The sequence below is a fragment of the Polyodon spathula genome, chromosome 10, assembly GCF_017654505.1.
Source record: "Polyodon spathula isolate WHYD16114869_AA chromosome 10, ASM1765450v1, whole genome shotgun sequence".
NCBI lineage: Eukaryota > Metazoa > Chordata > Actinopteri > Acipenseriformes > Polyodontidae > Polyodon > Polyodon spathula.
Window position 1 is genome coordinate 7128579 of NC_054543.1, and position 19608 is coordinate 7148186.

Genomic DNA, 19608 nt, shown 5'->3' on the forward strand with positions numbered 1-19608 from the left:
GTAGCAGCTGGAGATTATTTTTTTTGTTTTTACCGCAATGTGTCCTCAGTTTCAAAAACAGAGCTGTCAAATCCTGACTGCTTCCAAACATGTACATAACAGTTGATGGGTCACTGAAAAATCATCACACTCTGCTCTAAAAATGTTATAATATACATTATTTGTAACGACTAACCAGTAAATGTTACAGCGTGCTCTTGGTTGGTATTTCATCAGGTATTGAGCGTGTGATCATTTCATTAGGAGTTTATCTGTACAGTAGTTTAGACATCTAAAGTTGACTAACAGGTGAACACAACCTCTTTACAAATGATGGATAAGAGCCAAAAAAACATGAAATTAAATGTCTACGACACCAGCAGTCACACTACAAACATCCATCAAACAGCTTTGATCAAGGGCCATCCAGGCACTTCATTTACTGATTGCAAACTATATACTGGTCATTCTTGGATTACCGTAATGTGCTGGATTAGACTGAGATTGAAGCAACTGAGATGAAATGTCTGGTTTCCAGGGATATCCTGCTCACGTGTTCCAAGGATTTGAAGATATTAAGTATACCTTCTCACCTAAATGACTTTATAACCACTCTCTACTGTATGCATCCTATTACCAAAATAGAGACAACCTCAACAGCAGTTTCTAAACTCAACACACAGCAGTGAGCGATCCAGGCAAGTGTAAAATTCATACCTTGTAAAATAAGTCACGGGTTATAATGCTTGGTGTATTGGTGTTGATAATGTGTGTTGTTGTTTTTTTTTTCTTACAGAATTTTATCCCCAAGCTCTGAAATCAATTGTTTACATACAAATAACACTTTGGTAATTATATCCTTTTCCAGCCATGAAAGAGCTGGTTGCCTGCTTCTCATTTCCATTCCCCATTGCGGAGTCTTAATTAACTCAGTCCTATACAACGCCTAAATGATGTTTACTTGCCTTCTTCCAACTCAACCTTGAACCGCATTGCTCCAGTATAAATGTTAAAATAAGCTCTCCCCTCTCCCCCCCCACCACAGATCCAGTGGTCTTCAGCAATCAATCCCAAAGCAACATCTCGTGATTAACTTCAAAAGCAACCCAATAAAGGTCGGTCCATTCTTCAGACAGAAGACAGTCATGCATGGGTCATATAAGCTGAGAAAAATTAATCTCTGGCAAACAGACTCCCTTTGAACATCAAACAATCGTAAAACTAGAGAGACTAGAAATCGCCTTCAGCGATGGTCACGCGATTGAAGTATGATGTATATAAAGGGTTGTGACGGTGTGCCCACCGCTTGTGTGTATTTTATTATTTACAGTATGTATGTATTCATTTATTATTATTATTATTATTATTATTATTATTATTATTATTAGTAGTAGTAGTAGTAGTAGTAGTATATTGTGTTTATGTGCGAATGGACGAATGGACGAAAACCATCCGACATGATTACTTATTATTTTAGATGACAACAAAAAGCTGTGCGTTTGTGTTTTGTTTATGTATTTAAAAAGTGACCATCTCCCGAGTGAATTCATTGATTAACTGTTGCTAATCGGGAGATGGTCACCTGTGTAAAAACCTGCAGCTTTCTGCGCTCCAGGAGAGAGTGGCAGAGGCGAGGCGTGAGTCTAAATTAATAGAGGAACAATTGCTAAATCTAAAATATACTTGTTTAGAATTGTTGGTGTTTGTTTTACTTTGGCCAGAGTGCCCTTTGCATTGTGTTGTGTGTTCTTTTGTTTATTAATTATTAAATACGAGTTTTGTTTCATTTCCTGGTCTGATGGCACCTGATGTTACCTGATCACAAGGGTACAGAGATTTTAAAACCTTCCCTTGAAAAATGTTACTGCAGTATTTTTGCAGTTTTTCTTGCATTTCCCACGGAATAGTACTGAATAGTTACCATAGTTTACCCTGATTTGTTTATTAATGTGCTTTATCATACCTCTCTGGTCGTTACAATGCTTCCCTGTGCTTTACCATGCTTTCACTGTATCTTATTACACTTTGACATACTTCTACTATGGTAAACTTTCATAAGGGTTAGCACACCTCTAAACATTTTAGCAACAAAATATAAATTAATAAAAAAAACACTATATCTAACTTATTTAGACGTTTGAAATGTTCTCAAAAATTTCTCAGACCTCTTCAGGGGATTATTTGATTTATTTATTTTACTTCAAAGCAAAGACTGCACCCTTTTCAAAAAAAAAATTCTCTCCTTCAAGTCTTCTTAAGATGTTATTTTTTTTTAGAAATTTTAACATATATTTTTTCCATCAAAACGCACTTCATTTAAAATCAACTTGGTTGATTAAAGTGATTGAATGTCAAGCTTTTATAATTATTCCCTCAACTAGAGTCAATGCAAAACAGCTATATCTGTGGTGTGTGTGAGTATTCGTGTCCGTTCAGTCTGTCCTGCACGTAACTAATACAGGTATTTTCATTTTAATCACAGTTCCTACCGAGACCCTTTGAGCTGCCAATTAAAGTATTTGTGGCCTGTGGGTATTTGTAATAGTTTAGTTCACTTTACAGAAAAGCACAAAACCCTGAAATTACAAGATTCAATTTGTATTTTATCTGCTGTACTTTTAATTCTGATGCCTCAGCAGACTAAAATACACCATCTCTTTAAGTTGTTGTTCTTATCCTACTTGCATGCACGCAATGTATAGAAACTGTGTTATTGATTACTGTATGCGGTGGGTGTGGCCTATTTTGGCACCCTTTAAGTCAAGCATCTCTAAATTAAACTTAATTACACCGTAATTATTCACTACACGATATAAAATTCAAACATCTTTTCTAATTACATTTACACATTGTGCATTTTGTAGGAACAATTGAGTAGTTTCCAAACTGAAATATTATTTAATTTCGGAGAGATCAACGATTTACTGTGAACACCCACACTCAAAAAGAAATCCTATACATGTACTATGTATCACAGATATAATAAACAGCATCAAAACTCTAATGTAATGTAGATAATACTGTCTACAAATAGCAGGCTTATTTAAAAGCTCTTTGTGTGAATACATGAGGTAATCTAACTTTCAGTTACTTATCAAGGTTCATTAAAAGTTACTTTTCACAGTTTATGTAACTCTAACTAATTACTCAATTAAGTTTCATATAATTAAATTTCGTGTAATTAGGGTTCATGTGGAGAATGTAACATAGATTGTGTTCAAAAGTCACAGGCAACTCATTCGCTATTTGATTGTAGACTGTAGTCATAAAAAATGACCATGGCCAGAGCACTACTTTCATCAGCAATTCTATTTTAGTTGTGTGTTACATGAAAGAAAACCAAGCAAAAAGATTTAAAATGATCTATAAATAGCATGTCATGAAAATGTTTGTTAATTACATTATGTAGGCATGGAAAAGAAATCCAAAAACGCTTTAGATAAGATCTTTTTATAAACAACCAATAATGCACTAATAAACAGGATCCGAAGGGTCTTCTAAATAATATTAGAGGTGTTTTTTTTTTTTTTCTGATGACAACAAACCTTATAAAAGACGTTATATGTTATTAATGTGTCATTAAATTGTGATTGTGCCAAACCTGTAATAACTCATTGATAGATGTTTTAGAAATGGATCCTCATGACCAGAATATCTAAAGCTCCACTGATAACAAGGAAACAGAAATCACAATAGAAAGACTGGATTTGAAAAAGTTACTTTTTCTAAGAAATCAAAACGATGTTCAAATGGCAAAAAGAAAAAAAGCTGGCTTCGATGTGGACTATGTGGTTTCTTGTATAATACAAAGCATATCAAAATGCTGCTTCAATTCCGGGCATCTTGTCAAAGCTCTGCTATTTCTTTCGCTTGTACTGCAGCAGCTGAAGTAGTTCTTTGATCTGTTGTTGTGGTTTTTATTTTGTTCAGGGGAAAAAAATGTATTAGCTTGCAACAATAAATTATGAAAGCTGTGAAGCCATTCATCCCCCTCTTCACCAGCTGGAGGTGTCATTCTCATTCTGCCGAGGTCAAAAAGACACATTATTGAGTGAAGGAGAGCGAGATGGAGATCCTGAAGAACTTCTCTAACAGGCAAAGCTGCAAATAAAACACTACATGATTTAATCATAAAAGCGAAATGCAGAAACTACGACAGCTGTTGTAGCAGAGATAACAGCTATCAAACAGTAATGAATTGGGTTCAAGGCAGAAAAAACATAATGTTTTGATACCTGTAACCCAGGGTTAACAGCTTCACACATTTAAAGAAAATACAATATTTACTGTCATTAATCAATCAACTTTTTCCCCTCATGAGTGACATGGTTTGTATTCAGCCCTAAGCTTTGGCCCCAAAGACACTGCTACAGTATACTTGCACAATCCCAAATACAGTTCAGTCTCTTAAACCCTGTAGGAACAGTGAGTATAATTCAACACAATGTAAGATTCCTAACACCTTCATACAAGTTATATAATACTATATGACTAGGTGCGGAATCCTTCAAACCCACTCTGAAAACAGGCATTACATGCACATAAGTATTAACAACATGCTGTCATAATGTGTTACAAACTAAATGCATTGTAATTGAAAATTCAACATTCCAAGTGTGTGTGTGTGGCTCAAGGCCCTTAATATTGTTACTGTAAGTGTTAAGATCCCTTATAAGATCATTAGATCATGTCAGTATCACTTAGTATTGAAGCACATAGTAAAAGATGATATAACAACACAAATGTTATGAATATTTTGAAGCATGTCACATCAGTTTTCAAAGTGGTTCTGAAGGGTTATCCACGAAGTTACACAGTGCTATGCCTTTAGGAAGGTGTTCTGAGCCAACATTGTGTCCACTTCAATTGGAGCATTACTGTCTCTTTATATTCGAATAATGAAAGATTTATGCAGGACAGACTGTGCACCATGTAATTAAAGATGGTTTGAATTAGTAATCTTCACCACTTGTTATACAAAAAGCTCACTCACTCCTTCACTCACACTGGTCTCTAGCAGCTGTTTGTCCCTCCGCAGATCCCAATATCTGTTTGTGTGTTGGTTCCTGGAGGATTGGTAGCTCTATTGCATATAAGTGGTCTATACTGAAAGTCACCATAGCAACAGCAGTGCCTCTTCTTAGACACAAGCAGCTGCTCACCTCTGAAGCATCAAAGAAGTTTGAAAGCTGTTTTTGCTGGGTGCTTAGTAGTGCTGTCAACCTAACAAATTGGTGAACTCTTAAAACTCATCTTCCCAACCAACAGACATAACAAGAGCAGCTTCTTGCTTCTTCTTTCCACAATATTACTGAAAAATGATGTTGTAGTGAGGGTCCAGAGGTCAATTCTTAATCAATGCACAATACATTCAGCACCACAAACTGGGACTGGCCATCAGCCGAATTGAAATGACGGTTAAACCAGCCTCTCACTCTCTTGGGTATAATGTCCGATTGAGAAACATTGAATCCCCAAATAGTCACAGTGAAAACATCTTGAAAAACAAGATTCACAGCTAAATTCCTCAGACGGAATCCTAAGTTGATGCTTTGTTTTGGTCACAATACAAGCGACCACAAGGGTTTTATGAACGAAAGAGACATCTCTCTGCTGGCTTTCCTATGCAGCCTCCGTGGTTTCCACACTGCACTACAATGTCATTTTACAAGGAACCTTACAGCTCAAGGATATAAGGTATATCTCTCTCTACGATTGAACTGGATATGTTGTACATAATTGATCTTAACCAGCTCAAAGGATTCCCTTTAGTTTTGATTTTTTTTAAAAAAAAACATGTCCCATTTTGTAGATATAACATATTTATATATAATCCCTTTAGTCTAACATCTCTGTCTCTGTACATGTAAAATGCTTATGGTCATATCTTTTTACTGCGTCTTTTAAAATGTATTTTATGTTTCACAGAAAAATAAAATTATTCATTAGCCATATTGTTTATACACCACAATATTTTGTACCTGAACATCTTGCTGCATTTTTTAATAAACACTCCAGTTTCACTACTCTCTCTAAAGTTCCTGCTGTTTTTTTTTTTTTTTATGTTTGATGCCAGTTTCAGCCATCTGCCAAGGGAAGGGAAAAGACATCTTGGCAAAGAAGCTAATCTTTAGAATCTGTTATAAATCACCTGCATAGTATGCAAAGAAAATGATGCCTGGTCTGAAATTGTATGAGTCTGCAGAAAGAAGTAGCAACATTTCTATTTGAAGATGTGGGGAAACCACTTCAATCTTTGAGTCACATTTTCAAAAGCAGAAATGTGGAGCTAAGGACGTTGGTGGTGTCACAATAAAAGGTTTTGTCAATTTGTCTTTTTACCTACTTTTTAGAAGCTGGAGGGGATATTTGTTGTGATTTATAAAAACTTGAGCTTAATAGTCTTCATTGATTCCATCCCAGTAATTAAGCATTAGAATTCAACACAGCCATCATGTCTGACTCATAGTTAAAAGCCAGGCTAGTTACATCTGATGAGCTGAGTGGATATTAATTCTACTAGGAACATGTATACAGTAAAAGAGACAGAAAGACTTGGCTACACTACCAGGTAGTAGCAGGCCAGTGCCAATATGCCATTGAAAATCTGCTTTTCTAAATAGCAGGTGTACTGTGACCAAACCAAAGCATTGAATGCAGATCCCTCCTGACGAATTCAGCGGTGTTAAGCCCTGAATCACATTTTTACATGGGATCTAATGTTTTTTCATATACCTGGTTTGAGGTACCTGATGAATTTAGCATTTAATTGTAATTTTGCAACTGATTAATAAATAAAAGCAAGTTATGATTACAGTTCTGGCTTTCTAGCTTTGTGTAAAAGTAAATGTTGCAGAAGCCCTGCTGCTGTAAATAGTGTGTGGGAATGCAAGGTTGACAGGGATGGGGTTAAATATGCCCCTGCCACCAATCACAGATGTGGCCATTCCCCTTGTGTTTATTTTGTTCATGTTTTAGAGTTTGTTTTGTCAATAAACGTGCACACCAGCGCTTAAACTGTAGCTTTCTGTCTCTCGGTGAATTCCGGTAGCCAGCCTGTGCCGTGGCGTTAGCCTGTCTCTCACGTTTATTACACAAACACACAAAAACAGGAACAAAATAAACTGGCACGAGGGCCAAAATAAAATGTTCAAACAAAACAATAAATCACTTGTAGACTGAGCATTAGCCTGAGCAAGCGAGAGAGCCAATACAAAAATCACAATACAAACAACACCACCACTAGACAAAGGATTTTCCCCTTCCTTATATACATGTGGCCACTCCCCAGTCAGCATCAATTACCTAATTGGGGAATGGCCACACCTGTGATTGCTGACAGAGACGGATTTAACCCCACCCCTGCCAACCTTACATTCCCCCACACACACATTACTTACAGCAGCAAGGCTTCACAGTCCCATACAGTTATAAGTATAAATAACCCAAAGAACTGAGTGCATACCCAATCATGCATGAAGTCTTTACAAAGTGCAATTCAATCACAAAAATAATTCTGCCCTCTCCCTCTTCTAATTTGACTTACACACTGAGCAGTTTTGTATCAGCTGCACAGATGTAATTTCTACAAAAGATAAAAATTCCTAAACAGGTGTCTTGTACACATATCACAGTCTTGGCTGTCTCTTCTGAAGTTGTCATATTGTTCTATAAAAACAACAGTTTGGGTTCCAGAATAAATGTTCTGCTTGTAAACTTGGTTAATAACCAAAGGTTGTAATAGGCTGCACTGTTATACATTTTTAAACCTACTGACTGTAAACCAGGGCCAACATTTCACCTTTGGATTATGCTGCAGGGTATGCTTTGTTTTTGTTCACAAAAGCTACCATTTCTAGTTGAAAATGCATTTACAAATGCTTGCTATTCAAAACAAGCACATCGTTTTTAAAAGAAGAATTTATTTAGTTATAAAGAGATCTAATAGACATTGACAAGTGTATGTATGTGTTTTTAATTTTTTTTATTTTTTTTTTTTTTTCAGTATTCTTTTTGACAAATATTTTGACATTAACATAGTGATTTTTTTTCATATTTTGAGTTCCGGCAGAGGATGCCTCTTGATTGAGGGTTTAAACTTTAAAAAAAGGATTGAGGAGTATATCAGACCGAGTCAGGTACATCCATTTTTAGTCCACTTTTATCTCCCTGGATCCCTGACTATGATCTGTTTTATCATTTATGAAACTGAGCTTGTTTTCTTTCTTTACAAGAGCAGTGAAACAGAAGTAAAAGCTTTGTGTCTCATTGCCCTGGTATTGTGATAGAAATGTACATAACAGTCCTTTATTGCAGCAGAATGTCATTTACTTTAAATAGTAGCAGTACTGTAAATGAAGGCAAAAGCATCTGTGCCAGCCTCAGACATGTCCATCCAGCTGCTAATGGGACACAGGTTGGAGGGCAATGTCTGTGTTATATCTTTTGACGTTTCAATTTATTGCTGTGCACTAACAACTATTCGTCTGAAGGTAGAAACGAAGGTTTTTTATAGAAACGTATAATCTGTTGTGCAGAAAAAGAGTAACATGTGTGGAATTAATGTAATTGCAATGCTGCCAAGATTTTCTCATTAGCTTGATTCACTATTAATGACTTCAATCCCCACAGAATTTGAATTAAAGTGAGATTTCTAACCTGTGTTACAGAACAGGCAATGTTTGGAGTAAGCATAGTAGTTTCTTCAGTGCTGCAGCATCACCTAGAAAGTGTAATCATATTCACCCTCTCCCAGGGAAAAGCCAATGTACCAAATTTGCAGGTATAGAAAATCCATGTTGTCTATGTTACTTCACGTTATGTTATAAAGTGGGGATGGACACCAATACCAATATTTTCATATATCGATCAAATTTCCATATAGCGATATCGTGGGATTAAAAAAAAATATTCACGTACACTCGAAGAGACATACTTTTTATTGTTAACACTGCTGAAAATACAACTGCCATATAATCAAGAATTATCAAGAATATTCTAAGAGATAAATTCACAGTAACAGAACACAAGACATTTTAAATATAGACACACACACACACACACACACACACACACACACACACACACAGAAATAGTTTCAGACAATTATGACCATGATTTATTATGAAACAATCGTCACATAAATAATTCAATTGCGAATAACACATTAGTGCTTAAACAGTTTTGTGATTGGTAAAACAAAATAGTTTATTATTGTGTGTTAGATGAATTAGTAGAAGCGTTATACATAATAATGTAGTTATCTCGGCACCCGCAGGCAGGCTCCTCACACAGGGCGAGGCCATCCACGCACAGGTGGAGAGGGGCAAAGCCGGGACCTCTCGCACTAAAGCATAGCGCCGATACCGCTGTACAAAAGAACCGGCTCCTTTGCAAGGAGCGCATATCGGGCTTATGTCTTTGGGTGTGATTATGTCACCTACCTGCCCTGCTGCTGCCTTCCCCCGTGCACGTTACAATACTTATGGTAATTCAACAAACAAAAACAGAACTGGAACTCTACGTAGTTTAAGAGTACACCCGACTAGGATCTAAAACTGCTGATTTCTACTGTCACCTTGTCTTTATTTGACACTACAAACACATAGCAGAGAAAATAATTGGATTACTTTGGAGAGTACTTTTATAAACTGACTATGTGCTAATGTAATTACAATGACACACAAATTGTATATGCTAACTGAAACAGTTTAATACAGCAATCCTGAAACTAATTGCAAGTTTTTAAAAAGATAGGTACAATTTAAATAGAAAATCGATTTAAACATAATAACTCCCATCCATAGTCACAGAAGTAGCTATGTTGTTTGCATGCTGCATGCTGCATGCTGCATAAGCACCATCGGCAAACTGTTTTGCATTATTTTGAGATATGCACATGCTTCATCACTTAAGGTATTATTAATGTATTTTTAAAATGTGAAGTTTCCGTATTATAAATGAGATGTACTTTTAATAAATAAAAACACATCTCAAAATATGTCAAATTTGGCATGACGCTATTTAATGCTTTTAGAGGTTTAGTGAGTCAGCATGTACACGCAGAGCAGCTGACGATTCAATTACTTCTGGTTTGCCATAAGTCTGTGCAAAGTGAAGTATGGAAATATTTCAGTTTTGAGGTGGCTGATGACGGAATAGTAAACCAATATAACAAGATCTTGTTTTTCTCCATGGACACTGTGAAGCAAAGCACCATTAAGTTAAAGTTATTGCTTTTCATATGTAAATATCAGTTAATGTCTATATATGTTTGATATTGCAATTGTGTTATTACATTTCTGTGTTTTGGAAGACTTTGATATTATCAATATCGAAATACGTGCACAATATCAATATACAATGTTCATGTTGTTTATTTTTTTTTTAAAAAGCAAGTTTAAAAAAATGCCAAATTCTGATTATATCAATATATTGTGTTTTAATACATAATTTAATAGTCTAATTATCAATTGGATTCATATGTATATTGTTAAGACGAATCATTTGAGAGTATGATGCACTGCTGATCACAGCAAAGGCTGCTGAAACGTGTGCATTTTAGCACTTTTGAGCACTTTATTCACTTTTTTTTGCACATGTGAGGGTAAATAAGTAAACGTTTAGACAGAAAGTCTTTGTCATATATTATTACTTCAAATGGATCTTTAAATTTGTTACTGTATACCTTGTATGTTTTTTTTTAATTTTACCTCAAAAAAGAAAACTGAAGTTCTGGGGAAGGAATGAATTGCCCTCCAGTGCTCACTGCAGCAAACTGCAGGAGTCTCGAGGACAAACTGTTTGAAAGGCAGGAGAAATACAGGGATGGATGCATGCAGCCTGATGGAGTTTGAAATGCATTAGCCCTGCTCTGCAGGAGACCTGGAGCCAGGTGCCATCATGGACATACAGCTAGATTCTAGCGCCAGACACCTCATATAGCACCAGCAACATTTTTGCTTAGCAACCATAGATGATGATAGTTTTTCATTGGGTCTGGACAGCTCCCGTGACCAACCCACATGCACAGAGGTTTGTATTGTGTGGGAAGTTATGAGGTGGCTTGATTAGGACAGGGGTTTAATAATTCAGCACCAGCAGGCTCTTTGGTGCTCAACTTTCAAAACAATAGCAGCCATTTTCAAAACAATATGAACCTCTAAAGGTAACTTTTGATATATAACACAGAAACTACAGAGCCATTATGCTGTGCATGCAGTGAAATTAAAATAATGTGAGTGAGCTGCTTGCACAGCATGCAGGCTGTTTGTATAGATTTTTTGTGTGTTGGATGGGTTTTTTTTTATGATGTGAAGATGATTATTTCTGAGCATCTTGTGGGATTCATCCAAAAGATGTGTACAGAGCTTCATATTGGAATGAAACAGGCACATTGCTGATTGGTATACCAAACCATAGCTTTAGTAACAGATCTGCGAGAATCGGAGAGCATACATTGGTGTGATTTGTTACATCAGACAAGTACCCTTAGTTGATGATTATTTTCAGCCCAACTTGATAACAACTTAGTAATTGTTGTTGCCTTGACAGTGAAGGTTACCAAGGTTACTACATTACACCACATTGTGAGTCCAGTCATTTTAATAGGATAAAGTGAAGTTATAAACACATATGTGGCATTTATAATCTCTATATAATTATAGTTATTAGTATTATTATTTTTAATCTAAGCAGTTACAGAATATTGCTGCAATAATTATAATGACAATATGCACTGTAACTCATTACCAAATCAAATACACATCAACTTTAAAAGCAATGTTAATTAACTTTGAACCTTAGACACTCTTCATATGAAATACCGGTAGTACTGAAAGGAAAGGTATTACCGGTAATAAAATTACAAACTCTCTGTTTTTGTAATGCTGTACATTTACATTTTGCACCCTGTGGCACCAGATGCCAAACCTTTAAATCTGCGCCGTGGATCTTAAAGGGGAAGTCCAACATCAATTTGCTTCCCTCCTGCACATTTTCAACGATCAGTTCACCAGTATCCCAGTTCTCATGCTTATTGATAAACCAATATTTCACCCAAAAAGAACACATGTCATTTTTACCAGTGCTACACATTGTTCTTTTCTATTACAAGACACAACACCAAGGAGCTTCTTTCATTTTATTATTATTATTATTATTATTATTATTATTATTATTATTATTATTATTATTATTATTATTATTATTGTTAAATCTAGTGCAAGTAGCTACAGGAGCCACAAGAAAAAATATGTCTTAGTAGGGAGTTATAATTATTGTGTCAGGAATCTGTGCTGTCAAACTAAACCAATTGACAGTTGACTGGCGTTGCAGAGCAATGAAACTCGGTGAGTATGGTAGCCACAAAAAAAAAGGCATGCCTGACAGGCCATTAGGTACATCCAGTACTGAGCCCAACAAATCTCAACCAGCAACCCCAGTCCTTCATTGCTCTACGTATAAGATGGATATTATTGTCTATGTCAGATTTGTGATGTACACTGTACACTATAGGGATACTTTTAACTCACAGGTTGTTTTGTGAGACTGTAATGTCAGTTGAGGTCTGTTTTCATTGTTTTATTTAAAAAAAAAAAAAAAAAACCACCATCCCTGCATTGCACAGTACAGCACAGTATATTTATACTGAGTAATGACTTCCATTTCTGTTTTTTCTCATGCAAGTGACAGGAGATTAAAGCACAGCACAGCATGCATTTTGTGTCTCAACACAGCTTATATGCAGCTACTGTCCACTCTCTCCTTTTATTTAAATACACTGGGGTAAGAAAAAGAAAAACATCCCCTGTACTTGTGTGGAGAGCGTTATTAGAGAATTAATCTCAGTAATATATTATGTTTATTGTCTATTGCATATGATTATCTGACACTAGCAAATGAATTTGCCCGCCAGCTCCTGTCTTATCTCGCGTTTCCAAACGTTGGTCTGAGGATCCCAAGAGTCTCCCCGTCATCTAAAGGATGTTAAAATTGCAAAAATTTGCATAAAAATATGATACTAAGGAAAAACGTGCATTGTCTAGGGAGCTGATTACAGACATGTTCTGCTACCGTTGTATTACTGTTGCCTCCAAACAAAATTCCTTGCCTGAAGCAGAATAAATATTTTAAAGCATTGCCTTGAGCAGGATTGTGGTGTTGCAGCAATTTCGAGATGTGCAGGATTGCTCAAGCTCTGGCCCTCTCTACAGATGTGCGGAAGACCACACTAGTAGCTGAAAAATCATTGAGGTGCCAAAGGGCAATACCATAATTCCCTTTATTACCCAAACATTTGAAGTTCCACTTTTTTTCACGTTTCTATTACAGAAGACACTATTACAGGCAGGTACTGTCCAGCATAGTGTGTCACAGGTGTTTCATATTTGTATGCCTGTTAGGGTAACAGCTTGTCAAACTAGCAGATTAACACTGCTGCTGATGGATTGTAATCACACCTACGCATCTGCAATCTGAACAGACTTTGTATCGCAGTTTGGACTTTTGAGATTTGCAAATTAGACATATAGAGGAAGTTTCCGCAGAGTTGACTGTATATATATATATATATATATATATATATATATATATATATATATATATATATATATATATATATATATATTGTAACAGAGCGACCACTCACTCTGGTTCGTTGCCCCTTTAAAAGTAGACCCAGACACTGAAAAGAAGTTTTAAGAGTGCTTGTGCGCGATTTTTAATGAACACACAAAAACAAAACTATACACATAGCTCTATATGAGCACTAACTACCACAGACAGGAACCTAACTAATGAACAGGACAGTTAAGCTGTTTTCCTGTTAAACAAAAATTAAACAAACAAAAACACAAAGTTTCACACATCAAAAAGGTTTTACACTACCTTTTTGTTCGTATACGCTTGAGCACACTATCAAGCGGGCTTCTATACACTCTAGCAGCCCAGAACAAACTGGCTGCTTCTTTTAAATACGCTGCACCTGACTCTAATTTATAATGATCACCAGGTGCAGGGGATAATTAATAATAAAACAATTAACAAAACAAAACAATTAAAGTAAACCAATGTGCATTTGCACATGATTTTTTTTTTCATCAGCAGGGAGGATTAACCCTTTTGGTAATTATAAAGTACTATATAGGCCTACCTATAATTTGGTAAGGGACGAGGTATATATAATAATATATATATATATATATATATATAATTATTAACTGTAGAAAATTAATTAAAAATAAAAACTGAAATAGTTTGGTTGGATAAGTGTCCACCCCCCTTGTAATAGCAATCCTAAATTAGCTCAGGTGTAACCAATCGCCTTCAAAATCACACATCAAGTTAAGTGGCCTCCACCAGTGTTATAATGTAGTGATTCAAAAGATTTCAGGATAAATTCATGAGTTCATGTAGGTTCCCCCTGCTAGGTAGTGCATTTCAAAGCAAAGACTCAACCATGAGCACCAGGGCGCTTTCAAAAGAACTCTGGGACAAAGTTGTTGAAAGGCACAGATCAGGGGATGGGTATAAAAAAATATCAAAGGCCTTGAATATATTTTGGAGCACGGTCAAGACTATTATTAAGAAGTGGAAGGTGTATGGCACCACCAAGACCCTGCCTAGATCAGGCTGTCCCTCCAAACTGGATGACCAAGCAAGAAGGTGACTGATCAGAGAGGCTACCAAGAGGCCAATGGCAACTTTACAAGAGCTACAGGCTTTTATGGCCAAGACTGGTCAAAGTATGCATGTGACAACAATATCCCAAGCACTTCACAAATCTGGCAGGTATGGTATGGTGGCAAGAAGGAAGCCATTACTCAAGAAAGCCCACCTTGAATCCCATTTGAAGTATGCAAAAAAACACTCAGGAGATTCTGTAGCCATGTGGCAAAAAGTTTTGTGTTTTGATGAAACTAGAATGAAACTTTTTGGCCTAAATGCAAAGAGTTATGTTTCGCACAAACCCAACACAGCGCATCACCCAAAGAACACCATCCTTACTGTGAAGCATGGTGGTGGCAGCATCATGTTATGGGGATGTTTCTCATTGGCAAGGACTGGGGCACAGGATAGAAGGGAAAATGAATGGAGCAAAGTACAGAGAAGCCCTTTCAGCATGACAACAACCCAAAACACACAGCCAGCGCTACACTGGAGTGGCTAAGGAACAAAAAGATAAATGTCCTTGAGTGGCCCACTAAGAGCCCCGAACTAAATCCAATCGAAAATTTGTGGCATGAGTTGAAGATTGCTGTCCATCAACGCTCTCCAAGGAACTTGACCGAGCTTGAACAGTTTTGTAAAGAAGACTACATTGCCAAATCTAAGTGTGCAAAGTTGGTAGAGACCTATCCCTACAGACTCACAGCTGTAATTGCTGCCAAAGGTACTTCCACCAAGTATTAGCTCAGGGGGGTGGAGAATTATACAATTTAGAATTTTACAATTTATTTCAGTTTTGTATTTTTAATATAAAATTTTTTTCTCAATAAAAAACTTTTTCCCCCTTAACAGTGTGGAGTATGGTGTGTAGATAAGTGGGGAAAAAAATCTTCATTTAAATGTATGAATCTCTGAGGCACTGACACAACAAAATACTGTATATAGATAGATAGATAGATAGATAGATAGATAGATAGATAGATAGATAGATAGATATGTGATTGTTACAGGTACTTCTTTATGCTCAATATTCGGCACACCCTAGTACTTGCACTGTTAGCACAGTTCAAGATTCTAAATGTAAGATAGAATGTAAGTGAAGGCTTGGAGAACAATGCTTAGACAGGTGGTCATTAGGGAGAGAATACTTTAATATTTTATAGGTGCTGCACCCCCCTGCACTTTAAAGAATGTAATAAGCAGCATGTTCATTCTCGCTACCAGGAATGCTGTATGCAGGGGCAGACTAACAGTAGACTGTTTTCAGTTTTAAGAAGCATTTCTCTGAAACAAATTAGAACTTCCTGCACAAGCATGGTAATAATTCCTTTAAGATGCTTCAGAAAACAAATTCACTGACATTCTAGAGATTAAACACTTAAATGACGTTCAACTCCTCCATGCTTCATGCCCTGCAAGAGAACACCTCGGCAGCATGCAGAAAGATCGTATTGTGCATTCAAGATAATAAAAGCTGATAAATAAGATAAACGTCCAATTTTGGAACAGATGCACATGAGTGTATTGGGGGTAACCATCTTATAAAAACAGCAGTACCTCAGAATGTCTTCAGTTTTCTAGGAATGATAAATGACTGTGGATGGGACATTCTACATGTTGGCAGCGCTAAAAAGATAATCCGCCTCTCTTGATACATTTTCTGTGAGTCAGTGCCCAATCCAATGGCCAGGAAATGTATTATCTAGCTCATGTTCTGTAATAAAGGTTTTTTTTTTTTTCCCCAAGGCATGTTGTTTATGAATGACCCCTGTATAGCTGTCACTATCTTGTCATTTATTATACAGACAACCACAGTTCAATAATTGCATTGTTTTTTTCCCCCTTTGAACTTATAACCAGTTCCTGTCTGTGTTGCTAGGCTTATGTCATGCTCATTGTGTATTCCTCAGAGGGGGCTGGCAGCATTCATAAACCTTATTAAAGTCTTGGGTTTTTTCAGTTTTATTAATGCATTCATTCTCGTTCTATATGTGTTTGATTTGTATCTGCATTGTGTTTGAGTCAGGCTGCCTGTGGTTTAGGAGGCTGAGTGGAAAGCTGTTTTTTGTTTATAAACAGGAAACTGAAAATCAATAGGATGTTAATTTGAGCAAGTCACACAAAGCCCCACAGCCAGTGATTTGTCTACTTTGTCTATCTGTTTGCACTCTCTTGGTCTCTCTTCACTTTCACATCCTCTTCGATGGGACTTCATTTGAATTTAAGTGACAAATTATCTGTATTACAATATAAGCCGACTGGACGTCCTGCAGCTGCCCTGAAATTAATGTAATTCACCCGGTTCTAGTCCTTTAGAAATAACAGCGGGAACAGTTCTCTTTTTGCAATTTAAAAATAAATAAATAAATCACTGGTTCGCGTCAGCTGTGCTTTTTACAATACTGCAACAGGGGCAATATTTCAACAGCTTTTTCCACTGTTATCCATCCCTAACTTGAAAAGTATTGAGGAGTTAAGTAGACAGACATTTTGGCCTTTATCAGTATCTTCATTTTCAGAGGGTTTTCTTTCAAAAATACAAAAATAGGACCTGAAAACCAATTCAGTTAACCTTTTTATTTTGCAGTTCCAAAAGCAAACTTGACTATGGAGAAGACATGAGGCAGAGAGGCACGTCATACCCTCAAAGAAATAATTCTTTGCTAGGATAAATAATAATAATAGTAAATGCCTTTCCCCCGGAAATTGTGGTTTGAAAGAGGTCCTCAGTTAATTAAGGTGTTTCATAGGCACTATTATTTAACTTCTACTTGAGGGCAGGGATATGAATCCTTCATTTTGCAGTGTTGTCCTTTATATCTCCCCTGCTTTATAGGGTTTGATTTACTGCCATGTTGGAAACTGTTTAGGAGCCTCATAAATCTGGGGTTATTCTCCACACTGAGCTTTTGCACAGGTTTAAAACATTAAGGTTATACTGTACCCTTCCTCTGTCATCCCTGTCAACCCAACGTGTAATAAAACGTTCACGATTATGATATACTGTCTCGTTTCCTAAACACCAGCCTTAAAACTCCCTTCTGACATTCAAGAAATGCTAGCCCTGAAGGTCATTTAAAACTTCAGCTCAATTCCAATCTAAAAAGTGATTATTTGCCCTGCTTTTTCTCTCGTTTAAAATGTTTTTGTTTTTTTTAACCATTTAAATGTTTAAAGAGTAAATAGCTTTATACATTTTTTGGTTTATTTTTACTTTAACCGTGTTACGAAATGGAGCTGAACCATGTGATCTGTCAACTGGACCGAATATAACGCTTTGAGTGGTTAGCCTTTGGATGTTGATTGATCTGGTGCAAAATTCCCAAGTAACAGCCACGCTTTGAATAGCATATATCTGTTATATAGATAATTTGGGTTAAGATGAATCTATAGTTGCAGCTAGCTGTTTTTTAGAAGTCAGTAAAAGTAAAGGATCATACCATACTTTTTTTTCAGACTTTTCAAAAGGTATTGAATTGATCTTTTCTCTATAAGGGTTAAGAATGAACAGTGTTACCTTCTTGTGGGACTTTCAATCTGTTATAAAGCTCACTGTCCCGTATAATATATTTACAATATTTAAGTGCAGGTCATTTTTTAATTTTTATTGGGGGGGGGGGGGGGGGGGGGCGAATTCAAAAACTTGAAAAGAAACATCTTACTCTGCAGCTAGCCCCTTCCTAGGATGGAGGAAGACTGACATCCAATCTTTTACAACCCACAGTAATAAAGAATGGTTTAGAAAATGAGACAGTCACTCAGCTCTTGGCTGTTTTTTTTTTCTTTTGAAATTGATACAGCCGAGGAGATTTATGGAAATGGAGCAGCCAACCACGGCCTGCCAAGCAAGGCTTAAGAAAGATATTCACTTCAAACAGGCAGCTTTCACTACTGACCCTTTCTTTCTCTCCTTCCCTCACTCTCTTCTCAACACTGAGCCTTGTTATAGGAATCTATAACAACTGCACTTGTCTTAATACCATACTCCTCTGCTTTTTAGCTTTTTTGAACAAAGAAGACTACGCAGCGATCTGATTCAAGCTTTCAAAATTCTAAAAGGTATTGACAATGTCAACACAGGGGACTTTTTCGACCTGAAAAAAGAAAAAAGGAGCAGGTGTCACAAATGGAAATTAGATAAAGGGGCATTCAGAACAGAAAATAGGAGGCACTTGTTTTTTTTACACAGAGAATTGTTGGATTCTGGAACCAACTCCCCAGTAATGTTATTTAAGGTGACACCCTGGGCTCCTTCAAGAAGCTGCTTGATGAGATTTTGGGAACAATAAGCTACTAACGACCAAACGAGCAACGTGGGCCTAATGGCCTCTTCTCGTTTGTAAACTTTCTTATGTTCTTCTATACTTTTACCGGTAGATCTTTGGTTTAGGGATCCATTATACATGGTTATACATATAGTCATGTTGCAGGACTTTGTACATTGCACAATGGACCATGCACTGCAACACATGCAGCCCCATTGCCTCGTTATATCCCAACAGGATCTCATGAACCACTAAAGAAAAGCTAGAACAGACTCAGGTGAACCCTAACAGCACAGTGCCTGCACACACACCATGCTGGGCTTTTCACTAGACTGGAGTAGATGAAGGTAATCGCGTACCGCCTCAAACACACCATGCTGGCCCATACATAGAGTAGGTATGCATTCGTACATCACATTGTGATCTGGAGGCAGTACTCCTTTAGTAATTCCTGTGTGCTAGAATAGAGCTTTACTGTACTGTGCTGTGCTGTGCTAGGGAGCTCAGTGCTACGCATTCTTTACCCATGAGTGATGCTTGCTTTTTTGTGTGCTTTTGGTAAAATAATTAATAGGTGCAGATGCCCCTGATGCTCTTTGCCTTCATTATGGTCTTTCTGGGTGGAGAATTGGTATTAGCAATGTAATGAACCCTAATGCGTAACAAAGTGTTATAAACATACTTTGAAAGGCATGTT